General features: G+C 54.4%; 1 pseudogene; it reads left to right on the top strand.

Annotated features, from left to right (window-relative positions):
- Nucleotides 1-366, top strand: part of LOC143262318 (large subunit ribosomal RNA) — a 2,991-nt pseudogene extending 2,625 nt beyond the window's left edge.
- Nucleotides 367-7,500: the final 7,134 nt, after the last annotated feature.

Raw genomic sequence — 7,500 nt, 5'->3', positions numbered from 1 at the left:
GTGCCTTGGCCTCCCGCGGATCTTCCTTGCTGCGAGGCTTCCGTGGCGTTTCCCATCGGTGCGGTCGTCCTCTTCGGCCGCCATTCAACGCTCAGCTCAGAACTGGCACGGACTAGGGGAATCCGACTGTCTAATTAAAACAAAGCATTGCGATGGCCCCCACGGGTGTTGACGCAATGTGATTTCTGCCCAGTGCTCTGAATGTCAACGTGAAGAAATTCAAAAAAGCGCGGGTAAACGGCGGGAGTAACTATGACTCTCTTAAGGTAGCCAAATGCCTCGTCATCTAATTAGTGACGCGCATGAATGGATTAACGAGATTCCCATCTGTCCCTATCTACTTCTCCACACAGCGTGGCCACGGGTCGGTGTCTTTGACCGAATGGCCCATATGTGGCAAGCCCTACGGGGTTGGTTACCCGTATGCACTTTGTATGTATACTCGTACTCACTGAGCAATCGACTCTTCTGTCCGAGCGATGGAAAAATTTTTTAAACTGCATCTGTAAGATTTGGAAGCAAATCGTACCAATTGAAAACTGTGGCTAAAATGAATAGCCCAGTGGAGAGAGAAAACTATCAAAAAAACTGATTTTTTTAAATCAAGAGGTGTCAGAAATCGAAATGCCTAGCGCGAGCGGAAGAACACGCTTTCTCGCCAGTCCAGCATGTGTCCTGTCCGTTCTTCCTCGGCTTGCCGATTTTGCCCAGATCAGAGGTTTCGTGCTTCCGGCGGTCAGAAGATCAGCGTGAGCGTACGCGCTTCCACGACTATGGCATCACCCATGTCCTATTACTAGGACTATAACTATGACTATGGCTATTCAAACGGACATGACAACGGAACGAACGGGAAAGGACGAAGGCGGGCAGTTAACTTTAATATCAATAATGCCTAAAAAACAATACAAAGCTAGAGCCTCGGACACAGGGACTCCCGTCCCTGGGGTCCCTGTGGCGGAATTAACCGCTATGGACAGGAGGGACATTGGCAACGACCTAGGCAATATAAAAGGACTAGACTCTTCTAAACAATTGGACGGAATCGGTCTTCGCGCCGTCCGCGTCCACCTCGTAAGGTGCGACGTTACGAATTTAGGGAAAAATAGGAAAAACAACCCCCGCGTCCCCCCAACCCCAACGCGAAACCGCGACCCCGCGACCGCGAATGTAGCCACGGGAATCAGGATACTACAGCTGAACATGCGACATTCGGCTGTAGTAACGGGCGAAGTTAGGGAGTTAATAGCGCAAAAGCGACTGGACGTCCTGCTCTTGCAGGAGCCACACGCCAGTAAGCAAGGCGCAGGTTATAGGGTAAGCGGATTAGGGACCGAAGTGAGGGTGGCGGCGGTGAAAACCCACTCCCCGTGGGCCGCTGTCGCCATCCCCAACCCTCACTTTGAGGTCACGTTCATCTCTCAACTCAGTAACCCGCACTGCGCATGCGCGGAAGTGCTGACCCCCGGCTTCTCCTTCTACGCGGTATCTCATTATTTTCAATACCAAGACGAGATAGAGAAGCACCTCAAGCACTTGGAAACGGTTCTCCTGGCATTGAGGGGGAAGAGAGTTATAATTTCTGTCGACGCGAACGCGCAATCCTCGCTCTGGAGCCCAAATAGCACAGACGAGAAGGGAGCGCAGTTAGAAAGATTAGTTTCCGCGTTTAGATTAACTGTAGTTAACGACGCTAGTCAACCACCCACCTTCTGGACGCCAAAAGGATCGTCATACATCGACGTTACCTTGGCATCCCCCTCCATGACGCCCTATATTAAGGAATGGAGGATAAGAAGCGAATGGACGACTAGCGATCATAACGCCATCGACATCCGGCTGCGGGTACCTAGGGCCGCGACGGGAAATCAGGGAGCAACGAACTCTCGGTTCGACACTCGTCGAGCGGATTGGGAGCGGTTCTCGGAGGCCCTGTCCGACCACTCACGGTCGAGGCTCGAAGTCCTGAGTTTGGAGTCGGTGGAAGATGTAAATAGGATGGCAGAGACGCTCACAGCCGTCATCACTGACGCCTGCACCGCGTCAATGCCTAAGAAGAGAAAATTTAGAAAGTCCAACCCGTGGTGGACCAAAGAGCTAACAAAGCTCAAAAAGGCCGTGTACAGGCAGAGGCGTGCCTTCCAGAAGACGATAGACGGACCCTCCCGCCTCCAAAAACTGCAGGAATACCGTACTTCGTTGCGGAACTACAGTAGGAAGGTGAAGAGGACGAAACGGGAAAGCTGGCAAAACTTCGTGACGTCGAACGGGAACACGGAGCCCTGGGGCATCGTATACAAGCTCCAGGCAAATAAACTCCGTGTAGAGAAAGTGATAAGCACACTCCGGCGCAACAATAAAAGTACAACCGGTGCTTTAGAAACCGCCAGCGAGCTTCTGGAAGCCCACGTCCCTGACGACCGACCTGAACTCGATTCGCCGACACAAAGGGTTCTCCGGGAAGAGGCGCGAATCGCCCCGAATACCGCCGACGCCTCGCCCTTTTCCTTGGTGGAGGTGGCCGGAGCAATTCGTTCCTTCGAAAATAAAAAGGTGCCAGGACCGGACCTCATCGAGGTACAGGTCCTGAAGGCCTCCGCGAAAACGATCCTCGGGGAACTCTCGCGACTATTCAATGGGTGCCTTCGATGGGGCGTCTTCCCCTCCGCCTGGAAGGTGGGCTCTCTGAGAATCCTCCTGAAAGGCGAAGGAAAGGACGAGAAGGACCCAAAATCCTACCGACCAATATGTCTCCTCTCCGTGATCGGGAAAACTTTCGAGAAGCTCCTTAAGAGCAGATTAGAGCAGACGGCGATGGCGACGGGACGCATCTCCAGCAGACAGTTCGGGTTTACGCGCGGAAAGTCGACTGAAGATGCAATTGTCGAGTTGCGCCGCATGGTCGATGACACCGAGCATCGGCATGTGATCGCACTACTTTTCGACATTTCCGGAGCCTTCGACAACGTCTGGTGGCCCCTAGTGTTAGGTAGTCTTAGGGATCGAGACTGCCCGCGCAACGTCTTCGAGGTAATCTCCAATTACTTCGAGGACCGCAAGGTCAGTCTCACGATAGGAACAGAAAGGATCTCCAAGCACGTGACAAGAGGATGCCCGCAAGGTTCCGTCCTCGGCCCCGCGTGCTGGAACCTTATGTTCGACGGTCTCCTGAGGTTACTCGAAACCTCAGTTGAGAATAGGTTCTTAGCATACGCGGACGACCTCATCGTCCTCGTGGGGGGAAACAGCCGCAGAGACCTAGAGATCGAGGGTCAACGCGTTGTCGACCAGATCCTAGGTTGGTGCAGGACAGCTAAATTAGAGATATCCGATTCGAAATCGGAAGCAATTGTACTCCGGAATGGGTACGCAGACAGGGAAAAAATAGGCCGACGGGGAGGTTCGCGTCCCGATAGAAAAAGAAAAGCAGTCCGCGCATCGAAAGTAGATTTCCAGAAAAGACCGCCGGTCATTCGGATCGGAGCGAGGTCAATTAAATTCAAGAATACAGTTAGATACCTAGGCGTCCACTTAGATAGGGACATGGGTGTCCGATCCCATTGTCAATATATCAGCGACAAAACCGGGTCGCTTTTCGCGAAACTTGGCAGGTTGGCGAGACGAGGATGGGGGCTCGGTTTCAGAGCACTCTCGGCTGTGTACCGCGGGGTCTTCATCCCGGTAGCGACTTACGCCGCCGCCGGATGGGCCGGAGGGTGCACGGCAGGGGAGCTGGGAATACTCGGAGCCGCTCAACGGCGTGCTCTCATCGCGGTGACCGGTGCATACCGCCGGTCATCGTGGGATAGCGTGTGTGTGGTGGCCGGTACCCCCCCTATCGGACTTGAGCTACAACAGGCCAAAGCCCTTTACCAGGTCAGGAAAAATATGGATGCCAGGATCGGTAACATCGTGGTCCCAGCGGGAACCAACGATGCGAAAATTAGGATCGTGGCTGAGGTGAAAAGGATGTGGCAATCCATGTGGGACTCCTCCCACAAAGGCCGCACAACTTTCACCTTCTTCAGCAGTATCGAGAGAAGGATGGCGGCCGGGTGGATGGTACCGAACCACTTCACCACACAAGTCCTCACTGGACATGGGAATTTCCGTTCGCGCCTCTTCGCGTACGGGGTTGCCGACAGCGAGGCGTGTGGGTGTGGTCACGGGTCGGACACGGTAGACCACTTCCTTCTCCGCTGCAAACACTTCAACCCGCAGAGAGAAGCTCTACGGGACATCACCCCTAGCGGAACCTGGAAATGGCCTGAAGCGGCACAACACTTCGTGTCGTCGGAAAAGGTCTTCCAGGTATTCGCATCCTTCTGCCGGGAAACCCTTTGGCTAAAGGGCTTCCGGTAGGAAAAATCCTGATTCCAACACCCATCCCGATTTCCTAGGTCTTCGTTTAGTGGACGCGAGGCGTCGTGTCACGAGTTCGCCTCCCCGTGGTTCCCCGTGGGCGCCAGCAGATAGATGGAAACTGAAATTCGCTGGCGGCTAAAGAACTCGTCCATTGTAAACGTCTCAATGGCACGTGCGGATTTTTCCTCGGCCCTTTCCCTTGAATGTGGGGCCGCTGGAAGTGGATGGAAATTTAGTTGTGTATGCCCGAATGGGCGAGGAAACATGTCTGCGTCACCTTCGCGGTGACCAGATTCACACTAAACTGTCCCTATCTACTGGTTCTGCCGCCAGGTGTCGCAGGGAGAAGTCGAGCTGCCACGTCGCTCCGCCGTTCGACCACGATTCCAGCCGCAGAACTGCAGGAAAAATTCCAAAAGCGCTACCAGAGTGAAGAGCACGCGAGGACGATCCAGTGGATATATAAATTGTGACTGCAAAGTGAAAATTGTGCGGAAAAACAGTGCCGGAAAACACACGCCACGTGCTCGGCACGCCGGACTTTGAGACCGGATTCCTCCGGGAATATTGATCCGACGGACGATCTGTTTACGTGGAAACTGTTTATCTGTGAAGACGTTTAATTTGAGACATTAACTGTGACAATCGTGTAAAAACTGTGGAAGTGCAAAAACAGATAAATAGATCGAAAACCCACCTCGAGCTTCGAGACGCCACCGTCGGCGTGGGTAGCGCTGCGGTAGCGGCGTCGCGCGCGCTGATTGGCCGCCGCCGAGTAGAGAGGAAACTCTCTACGGAAAAAAGGGACCACTGCTGCCAACTTCAAAAATTTTTCGAAGGTTGGCAGCAATAACCTCCGGGGGCCAAGATTGAAGCTCGAGTTTCCGCCATAGACTTGCAAAGACCGCAGTGCGCGAAATTTGAAAGTGATCACGAAGAAAAGGACGGACACTAAACAATTGTTTAAACAATTGTTTAAACAAATTGTTTAAACAATTTTTAAACAATTGTTTACAAATTCCAGGACTTTTAACAAATATTTTTTTTTTTTTTTTTTTTTTTTTTTTTTTTTTTTTTTTTTTTTTTTTTTGGCTAACTTCCGTTATAGTTTCCAGCCTTCGGTGACATCAGAGCAGCCCCACGATGGAGGTCGCCTCCTCAGGGACTGACTCCCGCCGTCGCCAGAAGAGGCTGCTGACTACAGACTCCGAAACAGAGGCGGCAAATTCGGACGCGCCCCTCTGCTTCCGGAAGCCTGCGGAGGTCCTGAAAGAGAAGAAGAAGAAGAAAAAGGACAGACAGGCAACACAGACGACACCAACAGCAGAGACGACGCAGGAGACCACAGAGGAGCCGAGCCGGGTCAACTCGGAGGGCGAGGACACGACCGTGGCAGCCCTCAGGGACAGCGCTGCAAAAATCTTCAGGCAGCTCACCAGCGAAATAACGCTGCCCAGCAACGACATCCCGTCCACTGTGGTGCACTCCCTGTGCGCACAGGCCGCGAAATTTAACGACCTGCTTATCAAAGCCCTCGTTTTCAGCAGCAGACTCGAGGGACGTCTTGAGGCCGCCCAGGCCGAGTCCAAGGAGAGCAAGCGTTCCTGCCAGGCGCTCCAGGACAAAGCCGTCGCCGTCGCCGCCGCCGCAGCCGCCGCCCCCAAAAAGCCGACAACGTACGCCGAACGCGTCGGCGTCAGGTCCGCTACGGCAGCCAGGTCCACACAGAAGCAGGACCCCCCCAACGTGGTCATCATCACGCCGGCTGACACCAGCAAGTACGAGGACAGCTCGAAGACAAAGGAGGCGGTCTTCGAGCTGGTCTCGCCGAGAGCGGACGGCCTGCAAATCAGGGGCGTCCGCAGGGTGCAGGGTTCCGGAATCGCGCTGGTCACGTCGAAGAACACCGACGTGGCAACCTTAATGGCGCACCAAAAACTAAAAGCTGCCGGTTTTATCGTAGGAGCTCCGGCCAAGCGGAACCCGCGGATCATCGTCTTCGATGTCCCGCGGACCCAGGAGGACCCCAAGGAGACGACCGCAGCGATCCTGCAGCAGAACCTCAGCAAAGAGGAAGCGGCCAGCCTCTCCAAGGAGATCAACCTAGTGTACAGGAGCGGTGATAAAACCAGGGACCGCTGCAACCTGATATTCGAGGTCAGCAAGCGTGCCCGGGACCTCCTGGTCTCCAAGGAGAGGCTGTATGTGGGCTGGAGCTGCTGCAGGGTCCGGGACCACATCAGCGTGACCAGGTGCTACAAGTGCCAGGGATTCGGCCACCCCGCGAAGTTCTGCAAAGCGGAAAAAGAGACCTGCGGCCACTGCGCGGAGACGGGGCACGGAATCAAGACGTGCCCGAAAAAGGAGAAACCGGCCACCTGCGTCAACTGTGTCAGGGGTAAGAAACCCGCCTCCCACCTCGTGACAAGCAAGGACTGCCCCGCGTACGTAGCTGCCATTAATCAGTCGCTCTCTCGAACTGATTATGGTTGTTAGGCCCCCACCCAATAATATCCCCGACATTAGAATACTGCAGCTGAACATGAGACGTTCGGCTGCAGTTACCGGAGAGGTCCGCGAGCTTATCGCCCAGAAGCGGCTAGACGTCCTGCTATTGCAGGAGGCATACGTCAGCCAACTGGGCGCGCGATATAAAATTAGCGGTCTAGGGTCCGGAGTGAGGTTGGCAGCAGCCGAACCACAACCCCCGTGGGCGGCTGTTGCGGTCTGCAACCCCAACTTCGATATGGTCTTCGTCTCGCAGCTCAGCAACTCCCACTGCGTCTGTGCGGAAGTGCTAGCACCCGGCTTTTCATTTTACGCGGTGTCGTGCTATTTTCAGCACAGCGACGAAATTGAAAAGCACCTCAGCCACCTCGAGAAGGTGTTCTGCGCACTGAGGGGGGAGAGACTCATAGTTTCTACAGACGCTAACGCGCAATCCTCGCTCTGGAGCCCCCGGGGCACAGACGAGAAAGGAGCTCAATTCGAGACTCTGATTGCGGCGTTTAGCATGGACGTTGTGAACGACGCAGCTCAGCCACCTACCTTCTGGACGCCAACGGGGTCGTCATACATCGACGTAACCCTGGCGTCGCCCTCCATGTCTCCGTTCATCAGGAGCTGGAACGTAAG

Source organism: Megalopta genalis, unplaced genomic scaffold (genome assembly GCF_051020955.1).
Source record: "Megalopta genalis isolate 19385.01 unplaced genomic scaffold, iyMegGena1_principal scaffold0114, whole genome shotgun sequence".
Taxonomy (NCBI): domain Eukaryota; kingdom Metazoa; phylum Arthropoda; class Insecta; order Hymenoptera; family Halictidae; genus Megalopta; species Megalopta genalis.
The sequence above is the reverse complement of the archived record's forward strand: the minus strand, read 5'-3'. Positions and strand labels throughout refer to the sequence as shown.